This window comes from Pteropus vampyrus, unplaced genomic scaffold (assembly GCF_000151845.1).
Source record: "Pteropus vampyrus isolate Shadow unplaced genomic scaffold, Pvam_2.0 Scaffold117, whole genome shotgun sequence".
Lineage (NCBI taxonomy): Eukaryota > Metazoa > Chordata > Mammalia > Chiroptera > Pteropodidae > Pteropus > Pteropus vampyrus.
In genome coordinates this window covers 3,924,493-3,938,437 of record NW_011888898.1, presented here as the reverse complement: position 1 = coordinate 3,938,437, position 13,945 = coordinate 3,924,493, and positions in this window count along the sequence as shown.

Genomic DNA, 13,945 nt, shown 5'->3' with positions numbered 1-13,945 from the left:
TTCTAGCTAATCCTGGCACAGAGCAATTCACTGAACAAACATGACTAAACAACACAGGCTGGGGGAGGTTTCCTTTTCCCAGCCCTGTTTCAGCCTTGACTTCCCTTCCTTGTCACCTCTGTCCATACTCTTCAGGATCTCTGATGGGGAGCCCTTAGCTCTGTGTGTATCTCCAGGGCAGGGCCTAAAATAGGCCAGAGCTGGGAATCATTCACCAAAAGAACAGAAAGAAAGGAGAAAAATCTGTCAGTTCAAGGAGAAGGAAAAAAAAAAAAAAAAAGATGATAATGATAGGGAAATTCTTTTCTGCAGAGACAATTTTAGAGTTTCTGTTGCTAAGTACTTCGCAAGTAGTGGGAAATACCATTTGGTTTCTATTGCATGAGATTCACAGTTGCCAGGAAGAAGTTAATGCTACTTGGAAATATTAGATAGTTCCTTATTCCTTGACGAGATCCTCTCAGATTCTGCAGGCTCAGGATTTGAAGGCCCCCACCCTCACCCCAACCCCTAATTAAACAAGATAATAAACTAAAGCAAGGAAAAACAAAGGGTGATTTCGGTCCATCTCAAGATGAACAAGCCAGGTGAGAAATGAGTAATCAGACTGCGCAGGCTTACCAGTCATATCTCAAGTGTAAATGAGTTTTCAGTAAGTCAGGCCAGCTACCCAGGGAGTCTTTTCCCCATTCTGAGCACCAAGAACAGCTTTCTGAGAAGAAAACAGAGGCATCTCCACCCTTGGCACTGGACAGAACAGCTGGACAACCGAACCCAATACTGGACATGCAGGCCAAGGAGCTATGGTTCTTCAGTCGGAGCTATGGTTCTCTTCCTAATCCGCTTAGTTGAGCCACCCTCCCTACTGTCCAAGTCAAAAACGTCTCCAAAGGAAGCCTTGCTATTAGAAGCAAATCTCTCCAGAGAACTCTGGTTCAAGGTCTGATTCGAACCAAATAGATACCAGGGCTCAAGATTTTCGCCAAATCATATTCCCTCAGGAAAGCAATGGCAATATAGCCCAGAGAAAACAGAGAAGAAAATGCTTAGGACCCACCATTTGAATCCTGGCTGTTCCACTGACATGCATGCCTTCGTGTTTTCTAGGCTTTGGACATTATTGCAGCTCTCGAGACCACCTACCTGGATTCAAATCCATATTCAAACTTCCTTATTATGTGACTTTGTGCTAGCGACTTAGTCTCTCTGGGCTTTGATGTATCTATCTGTAAAATCAAGCCAATGAGAGTTCCAACCTCACAGAGTTGATATGTGGATTAACATACTTCATAGATCCAAAGTGCTTAGAATACTGCCTGACACTCGGTTGAGCATTAGATATCGCAACTGGGTGAGGCCATGATGTTTAGAGGCGTGGCAGCCATCTTCACACCACGAGGGAGGACTCTGCTGACCTGTGGAAGATGGCAATAAGACAGATGGAAAGAACCTGAATCTCTGATGTCACTGAGCTTCTGAATTAACCAACCGTGGACCCACCCTGTCTCGGGACTTCTTGTATAATAAGAAGAAGATAATAAAAATTGTATAATTTTGTGTAATAAGATAATGAAATTCTCTTATTGTTTAAGGCAGTTAAGTCAAGTTTCCTCTATTTGCAGCCTAAAGCATCCTAACTGATATGCCTTCCTTCCCCTGTGGGTTTTCTCCCCACTTAAATGAACTGATTCTTTTATCGATCGGGTAACCAAACATCCCAGTTTTCATGGGACAATCCCAGTTTGTACCTGTTGTCCCAGAATAATTATTAATAACATCCCACTTTGGATGATTATAATCACCTTATCCTTTAAAAAAAGCATTGCCCTCTTCCTATTTCTCTCTTAAAATGCAAATGTCCCAGAGGGGTGCCTCTCTCTACCATATTGCTTTCCAAATGAAGCAAAGACCTAAGGTTCGTAGCATGAAGCCCAGATCAGGGGTACAGTTAAAAAGGTTCAGAAAGAGGCTGATGCATAAAAGGTAAATTCTACAACTTAGTCAAGGCCGGAGATTGATCTGGATGGTATATCTTGAAATTCCGCAGCCAGAATGCCAGATGGTTTCAACAGACATACTGGACACACATTTTTACGTCTGGGTTTTTTTTCTTTTCAGTTTTTTCCTGGACCGAAAGCTCAAAAATAGGGCTGCCCAGTCCAAATCCAGACACCTGGCAATCCCAGTATAACTTTCACCAAAAGCTGAAGGTTTCCTCTTTAGCCAGCAGAAACACAAATAGCCACACCCTCTCCATACCATTTATGCTGCAGCCTGCTTCCAAATTTCCTGGGCAAATTCCATTCTTGGAGCTTTTGTTGAAAGGGAGAAAGTTACTGGGTTTTTTTGAGTGCTCACTATATACCAGGCACTATTAAGATGTGACGTCAAACTCTCACAATTGCCTTTTATTGCAGGTATTATTATTATTGTCTTTTTTTACAGGTAAGGAAACCGAGGCTCGGGAAGGAACACGATCAAGGTCACTGTATTAGTTAAGGTAAAGATAGCCACTGTGATGAGACTCAAACAGTAATGAATTCTTTTAAATAGAGCTTATTTCTCTCTCATGGTATAGTCCAGGCATAAACAACCCAAGGCAGGTATGGAGACCTCAAGGTGTTGGGGCCCAGGTTCCTTCCAGCCTGTGGCTCCACCATCCTTAACTTGCGGAGTTCCCTGTGTGCTCCAAGATGGTACAGTGCTATATTTCAACCAGTGGAAAGAGAAAGCAGGAAGAGAAGGGGATGCCTGGTCCTTTTAAGAATCCAAACTCATCACAAGTTTCACACATCACTTCCACTCCCACCTGATCAGCCAGAGCTCTGCCACCCAGGTGTGTCTGACCCTTAATCCACACCAAGGCACTTCTCAGGTATTGCTACTGGACTGTGAGAATCTCGTTTCCCTCATCATAGAACCATGCCAGTTCCACCTGATTATTAGTTCAATGAATGAATGACTATCCCCAACACTCGTTTTGAACTCTAGGGTGGGAGAAACCTCACTTGTGAGTGCCTGGTCCTATTCCAGGCATTGAAAACAATGAACAAAACAAAGAGTCCTTGACCTCCTGGAGCTGACATTCCAGTGGCAGCAGAGATGGCCAATAAAGACCCCAAGAAATCAAACACCATGTCTGCCAAACAGTGGTAATGGCTATGGAGAAAAACAAACCAGGGATGACAACAGGGGGTGCTGGCCCAAGGATCGCTAGACGCCTCTCTCAGGAGGTGACATTTTAGCAAAGATCTGAAAGCGGGCAGAGAGCAGGTCCTGCATGTGTTCTAGGCAGAGGGAACAGCAAGTACAAGGGCTTCAAGGCAGGAACAGACAGGAGTGGAGAAAATAAGGGGGAAGGTTGGTAGGAGGAGATGCAGTTAGAGGGAAGAAGGAAGCCAGGTATGTGAGCTGTGGAGGTGGCTGTAGGCCTTTAGTTTTTTCTCTGAGCGAGTGGAAGCTGTGGAAGATGCTGAACAGAGGAGAGAGATGATCTGACATGTTCTAACAGGATCCCTCTGACCGATCAATGAGAAGAGACTACAAGGGGTGAGATCAGAAGCTGTGAGGAAGATACTGCACCAGTCCAGGCAGGAGATGTTGATAGCTTACACCCAGGCGATACCAGGGAAGGTGGGAGAAATGGTCTACTTTGGATGTATCCTAATAGTGGACCGGTAGGATTTGTTGAAGTGCTGGGGTTGGGGGAGAGAGAGACAGACAGACAGACAGACAGACAGAGACAGAGACAGAGAGTGTTAAACATGACTCTGAGGTTTTTGGCCCGAGCAACTGAAAGGATGGGGTTGGAATTAACCAGGATGAGGAAGGTTGTCAGAGGAACAGGTTTAGGGGAGAAGATGAAGAACGTGTCAAATTCAATAGCCACGTAGAGATGTTGAGTGGGCAGTCAGACACACAATCCCAGAGTTCAAGGCGGGGGTCAGTCTGGTGATAAGACTGTAGGCATTATTAGAATGTAAGTGATAGTTAAAACCATGGGATTGGGTGAGATCACCCAGGGAGAGCATGTGGATGAAGAAAAGGTCAAGGACAGAGACCCAGGCGACATCAACACTCGATCCGGGGTATCCATTTGAGCGGACACCAGATAGATGTTGAAGAAAGTCCAAGTCCAATTTGTGGAGTTTTTCTGGCTTCCTTAAGAAGACTGGACATAGCAATGGAGTCTCCCATGACTTTGTTTCTCCAAGTGAAATGGGGCAGAGGGCAAGTTCCCGGCTCGGTCCTTTCCTTCACAGCCTGAGCCTCGGTTTCCTCATCTGCGAAATGGGGACATTGGGAATCCTGCTCTGCCAGTTCTCCGAAGGAATGCGAGAACACAGCGAGACCTTATAGATAATCTCACAACGAGATCTTACAAAATGCTTGAAAAAAAAAAAAAAATGAAGAGCACACATGAAAAGTTCTTTCCCTACCACCCAATTTTAGGAACTCAGAAATGCAAAACTGACCCAGAGAACAAAACTTACAGATTCAGAGAAACAAAAGAGAAGTCGTGTTGGAGAAAGAACTACGTATAATGAATTTAATTTAGGCCCAACGTGGACAAATTTAGGAAACATAATGTTGAGCCAACAAAGCCAGATATAACAGAAACATTAGGTACGATTCCATTTACATAGTGCTCAAGGCAGACGATATTAAACTACAGGGCTCAGAGGTGCACACTTGGATGGGAAAGGTATAAAGGAAAGAATCCAGCGTTTACATACAAGTCAGGGCAGTGGTTTCCTCCCAGGTTGGGGAGGAGGGGTCTGGGATTCAGAAAAACCACATAGGGGCTTTAGAGACTGGCAGTGATCTTTTTCTTATCCCAGTGGTGATTTCATAGACGTTCACTTTATAATAATTTATTATGATTTACACTTAGGTCTTATGCACTTTCCTCTGTGTGTTCTCGATTTCCCAACTTTAAAATGCATCGCAAGTCTTAAAAATAAATATACACACCTACCTTTATACTGTTTGACCAAGTTATTCTCATTCAGGGACTCTAAACTACAGAAATAATCACACACTCAGACAAATTTTGATGCACAAAGATGTTCTCTGCAGTGCTACCTACAATAGCCCCATATTTGAAAGGGCCTAAATTAAATTCATTATGGTATGTCCACGATTTGGAAAATTATTTAGTCATTTTAAGTCTGCCATCAAAGTATATTTAATGGAATAGAAAAATGGTCTTGGTAAATGGATAAAAAGAGAGAAAAGAGTGGAATATAAAACTGCGATCTCAACACTGTCGCTATGTGTTACATAGCCACACAAAAAAGACAGGAAGGAAATGTATAAAAATGACAACAGTAGTTACATCCGAGCAGTGGAATTATGAGTATTTGTTTTTGTCTTTATACTTATGTTTCCTAAATTTTCTACAATGGATATATGTTACTTTCATTCTTTAATTCATTGCTTTTTGCTACTTCTTTTACTTTGCACCTCAGAAGTACACAATTAGTTAGCCACCCTCTTCAGGTCATGGCACACCATCAGTGGCATCTGGATATGGCCTCTGGTTTGTTTTATTTTCGCTTATTTTTGCCTTTATCACTCATCTCTTCTCCTCCTATGTTCCCCTCCCCCAAAGACACCCACTCCGATATATTTAAAGTATGTTCCTTCTATCCATCTGCCATACATTTGTTTGGCTATATGTGTATCCAAATAGACATAGTAGAAATATATAAAGAGATAAAAATAGTGTTGTTTTATGATTGTTTTTAAATTTTTATAGAAATGGAACAGTTATGCATCTGATGCTCTCTTACTGTTTTCACTCGACTTCATGTTTTTGAGGTCATTCTTCATTGCTTTTCGTAAACGTAATGCGCTGCTTCTGACTTTTTCTTAGTATTCCATTGTGTATGTGTATCACCATGGTAGAGACTGCTGGTTATTCCCCAAAAGTAATTTCCTTCTCTATCAGGAGACATCAAAGGACTACATTTCCCAGTCTCCCTTGCAGGTAGCGGAGTCAGATAAAGATGCTTTAGCTCATAAATGCCAGGCCAAAAAACGTCTCCCATGCCTTCTCCTCCATGCTCTTCTCCCTTCTAAACTGGTTGGGACGAGGACCCCAGAGTGACCTTGGAAGCCATGGGTCAAAGGTAGAAGAGCAGCCCTCTGCCTGGGTCTGGATGCCTGTGTGTAAGGGAGCTAGACCACCAATCAGCAACATTCACCTTGGACTATTACATGAGCAAAAAATAAAACTTCCTTTGGGTCTAAGACTTTAAATACTTTAGGGTCTATTTATTACAGTGATGAATATTAACTCCAACCAATAAAGCTATATTCTACTTATTCATTTCCTAGTGCTAAACACTAGTGCCCATAACATCCTCATACTTGTTTTCATTTGCATCTGTGAGCAAGTTTCTTAGGTTGTCTACCAAAAAGGGAATTGTTGGGCTGTAGGGTTTGTACGTATTTGGTTTATCTGACCAAAGCAAGGGCAGAGGCATCCAGTTTGGGGAGGCAGTGACAGCAGAAGTTTTGGTATTCGCATACCCAGAGTCAGCATTGCCAGTTGGGGTGTCTGTGCTCAGCAGGGTCATCGCTGGAGCCATCTCACAGGGTGGTTGGGGCATCGTTCTTGGCATGGCATCTAAGACTGGCTTCCTGGGCCCCTGGAGATTCTGTGAGCTTCCCGTAACCATTAATGAAATTACTAGAGTGGATTCTGCTTTTTACAACTGCAAATCCCTGATCCATGCTAGATTAGGGGTTGGCAGACTTCTGTAAAGGGCGAGATAGTAAATATTTAGGCTTTAAAGGTCATACCGTCTGAATTCCAACTATTCAATTATGCTGTTGTAAAGCTAACAGCAGCCAAAGACAATATGTAGATAAATGGGTGTGGTTACATTTCAATATAACTTTTTGCTGCTTATTTATTAAAACAATAGCCTGCACACCACAATTTGCCAATCCCTGAGCTAGACAAAAAAGACATCTCTTCTTTCTCTAAGTCTCTATGTAGACATTTATGCCATGTTTCCTGCCCTTAGCTCTTTGTCTGCTCCTTTTCTCAGGCCATTTTGGGTTTCCACACAGAGCCTAACACATTCCCTCACCTGCAATAGACTGATTGAATGAATAAATGAGTGAACAAATGAATAAACAAATGGCTTTAATTTAGAGGTGGTCCCAGGCAATGACCAGTCAGAATAGGAGCCAGGAGTAGACAATCTGTGCAATGGAACTCCTGCACCAGGGGCATATAGTCCTGCTCCATGAGCCCACTTGCTGGTCCGCAAGCCCCATACCTACCCAATCAGGCTTCATCCCATATCCTTGGTAGGCAACAGTTTAGGGGTTCAGTTTCCAAATTTCAGAAGCTAATGAGAAACAGGGGCAACTGTGGGGGACTCAGTTCTCAAAAGCAAACTGTGTCCCAGTGACTAATCCATCTTTCACTCTCGGTATTTTTATTCATCCCCGCAGAAATGTGTATGAGTCACAGCTCCTGTTGGAGAATTTTTAAAAATGCATCATTGTGTGTATATCTCCAGCCTGCAGACCTGCAAGGTCTGGGTGCTGTTGGCAGGGAACTAATGATTTCAGTAGCTACAACAAAAGCTGTCAAGTCACACTAACCAGGGCTTCTTTTCCTCACTCTCATCGGCTTCCAACAAATAAAAGAAAAAAAAAAAAAGAAAGAAAATAATCAATTCAGCATCTGATTGAGGATATGACACACAGAGTGATTAGGCAGCCACGGACTTATACATGCTCCTACAATACTATTCCCTTCTTTTAAGACCCTGCCACACAAGCACCCATTCTTTTTGAAAGCCTTCTTGACTAATCTGATCTCGACTACCCTTTTCCAGCTCTAAAACCACTATGATTTGTGAATCAAATCTCACCCGCTCCTGATCACGTTTCCATCCTGCAGTGGATTCCTGCAGCCTTTATGTAGTTAGACAATTCCTATTCTACTCCTCTCAGCCGATTTGTACTGTTCTTTCTGGAGCGTGAAGTCATTTCCACGTGGGTGTGTTGTTCTCTCTCTCCAGCCTGGTAGGAAATTTGGAAGTTTGGCCAATTTGGAAATTATGAAGAGATGAAGTCAGATCTCTACTCGGCCCCTCACTGGCTGTGTGACTTCACCTCTCAGAGCCTCAGCTTCTGCCACTACGAATGGGGATGATGCTGATCATCGTAATAACAGAATAAAAGTACCTAATGTTTCCTGAGCCACTAGAACGAATGCTTAATATAGGCAAGGGGTTTTTTTTAAATCTGTTTTGCTCACTGCTATATCCCCAGGGTCTAAAATAGAGCCTACCCACTGTGTGGTACTCCACAAACGTATTGAATAAATGAATGAGTGAATTGTTTTTCAGACTTGCCTATACCACCCTCCCGGGAAGAGATCTCCAAGGTCTCCTGACTCTCCTTTTGTCCATATCCAGAACTTTCATCTCTCAAATCCCCTTGTTCCTGTATTATTCAAGGCTCCTTAAGACACGAGTGGCAAAAATCCAACTCAAACCAGTTCAAGGGAAAAGGTACATAAGGGCTCCTGTAAGTAAAAAGTCCATAGTAGCTTCAGGCAAACTGGAGTCAGGTACTCAGAGATTGTCTCTTTCCCAAGAGGCCAGCTAGTCAGGCCATCTGATTAGCCAGGAATCGGTCATGTGTCTAGTCACTGACTCTCACACAGCCAGGTCTGGGTCATGTGATGAAAGGGTGAGTCCCTCGTGGACTGAAAGTGGGGAGGGGATGTTTCTAAAGGTCAATGGTGGCCTTAGCACTAGAAGAAGGGGAATGGATGCTGGGTGGACAGAAGCGAAGAACTGGGGAGTCCCCTCCCGCCTCCAGTCTCACCGGCCTCCGTTCCATCCCGCATCACTCTCTTGGGTTAATCTCATAAAGGCAGCTATGGTCAAGTTATTCCTTCACTCAAGCACCTCCAGCGGCTCCCTACTGCTGACTGACATAATGATAATTTGCTCAGTTTGGCACGTAAAGACCTCTGCAATATGACACTGGTCTTTTCCAATCTGAGGGATCGGTGAGGGAACTGTCCTCAGAATCTAGGGAAGGGATGGCAAAGCACAGAGGTGGCCACTGGGAGTGGGGACGCAGGTGTGAATTCCAGAGACATCCATCATTCCACTGAAACTGCTCTCACCGAGGTCACCAACTTGGACCTCAAAGTCCAAATCTAGTGGCTATTTTTCCATCCTTATTTTACTTAATTATTCAGTAGCACTCAGCACAGTGACAGCTCCCTCCTTCTTAAAATATCTTCTTTGCAGAAAATTCTGGGGGCGTCCTGCCTACCCGCCCCTTATTCTCTCACGCTGCTGCTTCCTCCTGGCTTTCTCTGGCAGTAGGAGTAGTTCAGATTTCATCTTCTACACCCACTCGAGACACCACTGGTTGCAAATTCAACCACCTTTTTCCCCCTCTCCCTATCAAAACTCCAAGTTTGGCCGCCGTGTGCTTCTGGAGAGAATGAACCCCTTCCCACTCACGATGGGTAAATCTTAAGGAGTCTTAGCCCGTATAGGGAATTCGGCCTATGACACATTTTTAGCCAATAAGACAGGATAGAAATCTGTTGAAGCCTGCAAGTTTTCTTCCTTCTTAAAACAGGGCACGGAAAAAGAAAGTGATCTCGTTTGTCCTCCTGATGTGCGGACGTTGAACGAAAATTCAATATCTAAAGTCAGGGCAGCCATCTTGGGTCTTCACTGACTTTCCTGATGAGATAATCCAAGGGTGGTGAAACTTCCAAAGCATAGCTCTAGCCGTGACCTTGCTCCTCAGGTCGCTCCAGGCCCATGTGAGGTATATAACAGACATCTTTTCAAGCAGTGTTATAGGCACCTCAAAAACTCGAACAAATTATCTCCCACATTTCCCAAGCTTATCCAATGCTCCACCAAATGGATGACATCACCATCTACAATCTCTCTCATGAATACTCCTGGAGTCTTTTTCTCATTCCTTCCTTCATTCATTTAACTAACTCACATTCACTGAGCACCTGCGATGTACATTAAGCTAGATGTAGGAAGAAAAACAATGAATAAGACAAAGTTCTATTCCCATGAAGCTTATATTCTAGTTGGGGGCGGGAGAGATTAAACAACAAATAAACACATAGCCAATGACAGCTAAGAAATAAACAAGATGTTGTTGTAGAGAAATATAAGAAGGCATACACCTAGTTGGGTGATTTGGGAAAAAGTCCTAGGAAGGCAATGAAGAAGCTGAAATCTGAATGCCAAGCCAGTGTGAAGAAGAGCTTTCTAGGCAGAAAAATGGCAAACTCAAAGGCCCTCAAGCTGGACCGAACTTGGAACATTCCAGCAGCAGCAAGGAGGCCCGTGAGGCGGGAGCAATGAGTCATGGGGGGAGCGGGAGGAGAGGAAGTCAGAGTGGTGATGTCTGGAGACGGCAGATGCAGGGACTTTTGTGCCGAGCAGAGCGGGCAGCCAGGGGAGGGTTGTAAACAGGGGTGTGATATGATTTGATTCAGGTTTTTAAATGGTCACACCGTTGGGTGGAGAATGGCCTGTAATAATAAAGATGATCATAACTAACCCTTTTATAATACATACTGTGTGCCAGACACTATTCGAAGCATTTTCCTTATGTTAACTCATTAAGTCCTCATCATGGTGAGAATGATTTGGGTGCCAACTTATAGATGAAGAAACTGAGGCACAGAGAGGTGAGGGGCACACAACGAGTGAATCAGAGCCTGGGCTACAGGAAACAGGGAGCCGATTTCGAGCTACGGTGCGTGGTGGGAGAGGGTTGCTGGGCTTGGCGCTGACCGGCAGTTCTGGAGAGAGAGACAGAGAAGAGCATGCACCTGGGATATAGTTTCAACCTAGAAAGGAAAGAACTCGCTGGCCGTGTGAACAGTATCCTGTCCATGCCTGAGTCCCTTCTTCAGGAGGACTTTCAATAGGACTTGACTGGAAGCCAGGTCACCGGCTCCCATCTTATGGATGGAAGTGCGCCCCCACCCATGCCCCCAGTTATCCTGCAGTCTGGCACTTTGCTCATCTCACAGGACCACTCCCTTTGCGAGCAGCCTGAGCCGGCTACAACTGTCCCTGACCTCGGTCTCACCCTGTCCCTCCACACCTTTGCCTGGATCCAAAGATAAAAAGTCACCTAAAAAGCCCAGGCAGCAGAGCCTTGCTCTCGAAGGAGAGCACTTTGTAGACGCTCCCTGAGCCTCAGCAAAACTTCTATTGTGTTGCAGGAGAAAGAAAACAATGCAAGTGGCCCAGTTGCTCCCTGGCCCAAGATCGCACTGGCAAACACACTCTCTCCCAGCCCTACTGTTGGGGCACCTGAGCCCCACCCCACCCCGCCAGAGGCCAGAGGGGCAGGATGGGAGATGTGCGCTTGACACTGCTGTCTGCCCAGGTTGCAGCTTCTGTGCACGTGCGCGCGCACACACACACACACACACACACACACGCACGCACGCACGCACACACACGGCTCACTAGAGGCCAAGAAAACCAGAATAGAGGAGCAGGCAGGAGGGAGATGGCGGCTTGACCTTTAAATGTGAGGCAGAAGTTCTTACAGAGCCTCTGGGAGTCCCCTAAGTATCTGTTCCCATCCCCCCTGGGGCTGGGAGGTCACCCTCTCGGTTTCTTATCAGCCGGGGATGGGTTCAGTGTTGGGTGAAAGTGGGAAAAGCTGGGGACCTACCCAGGCCTGGGACTTGCTTTGGGGCTTTCTGAAAAATTAAGTACACCAATCCTGGCCTTCACAGTGCTTGGCTCTGGGGACTCAGAAAAAAGAAAAGCACCGGGTCCTCCAGGGTCAGGCAGAGTGGAGGTAAGATGAGTTATGCAAAGGCAGAGGTTTGGGAAAAAATCAAGGAAGGCGTCATGAAGGAGGGGGCCTTTTTTAAGCATCCAAACTGGCTGCGAGGATTCCTAACGTACTTAGCACAGTACATTGATTGCAGAATCTGTTGCCCTGCGTTATTTTGTTTCCTACAGTCATCAGCACTGATTATTGCTGCCTCCCATTTAATATTTGTTGAAACTATAATAAAACAAAACAAAATAAAAGGACCGAGAGGAGTCCTTTTCTCGCTCTCCCTCCCTCTTTCTTTCCTTCTTAAAAAAAAAAAATGATTAAAAAGATACACAAACAATGTTCTTTTTTTTTGTAAATATATGAGGTATGTAATTTTTAAAACTTTTTTTCCGATCACCAAAGGAATATATGTACATTGCTAAGACCTTGGAAAAACCCAGATAAACATAGAGAAGAAAAGGAAAATCACCTATATTTCCACCATTTAAGAAGTAAACACTCTTAACACACCAGCCTATTCTTCTCCAGGCTTCGGTGGTGATTTTATTATTATCATTGAGGTAAAATTATGTGCAGTGAAATGCACGGATCTGAAGCGTATGAGTCAACGAATTTTGACAAATCCTTACACCATGTGTACACCACCCCAGTCAAGATCTAGAACATTTCCATCATCCCAGAAAGTTCCCCCAGTCAACCACAACCCCCACAGGCCCCCAGCCTTCTGATCTCTATCACCGTAGATTAGTTTTGCCTGTCATCTAATTGGAAGCACATGGTGTGCGTTCTCATGTGCCTGGCTTTCTTCTCTCCGCATGATGCTTTTAGGTTATCCGGCGTATCAGTAGCTCATTCCTTTTTATTGCCAAGTAGTGTTCTAGTGTGTGGATATCCGAGGTGTTCATTTCGTCACCCTATGATGGTCTTTTAGGTTGTCTCCACTTTAGAGCTATTATGAATAAGCCGCTATAAACACTGGTGGACAAATCTGGGCTGTGGACATGGGTTTTCGTTTTCTTAAGCAAATGCTTAGGGGCGGGATTGCTGAATCAGGTGTTTAGCTTTTATAAGAAAGTGCCGACAGTTTTTCAAAGTGGTTTTGCCTTTTCATATTTCCACCAGCACCGTATGAGGGTTCTAGTTGCTTGCTATTATTAATTTTTCATTGCACAAGTAACACGTGAGTGCATTCTCTTGTAAAGCTAACGTGCCTTTGAACGATCACCCAGCGCCCACCACTGCCCCAGAGTAACACTCAGCAGTTGGGGAGCATCCTTACAGACTTTTCCTATGCGTTTCTACAAAAGCACATAGTTTTGTTTTGTCGTGATTCTTTTTACAAAAATGGGAAACTATCCCTCCTTATACCTTTCACTGTGCATACCACCCAGACATACCATTTATTCCCTGCTTCCCCATTAGCCCTCAGTAGAACATTAGCTCAGCGAGGGTAGGGAGTTTGTTTTGTTCATTGCTGTACTCCTAGTGCCTAGAACAGTGTCAGGCATAGAGCAGATGCTCCATGAATATCTATGGAATGCAAGAATAGCGTATGTATTATTCTGCAACTGGTTTTTCACCCCCCTGTAAGTCACAAGTCTTTTAGCACTTACAGATCTATTTCCTTCTTTAACCTGCTGCATAGTATTCTGTGATAGGAATGAGCAAAAATATCTTTTTCGCTCATCTGTGGATGGACATTTAGGTTGTTTCTAAGAGTGCTGATGCCATGAACATCCTGTGTGTGCCTCTTTGGGTAGAGTATTTCTCTAGAACAATAACCCAGAAGGAAATGGTTGGGTCAGAGGGTCTACACACTGGAAATGTTAGGTAAATCAGTCAAAAGATCAGGATTTCTACCACCAGATATTGCAAGGAGATCAACATCCACGGGAGACCTGGAGGAAAAATAATGGAAAATGGTTAGAATCTCTGTGATTACGCAAAATGGGGTGGTGGGGAGAAGGTAACATCAAAGTCTAGTGGAGGTGATTATGTTCACACACCCTGAAGCCGGAAGCCCTGGGTCTGCCACCATCAAGCTGCACAACCTCAGGCAAGATACTGACTTTGGTCATTGTCTTTTCCTTCCTGGCTCCTTCCT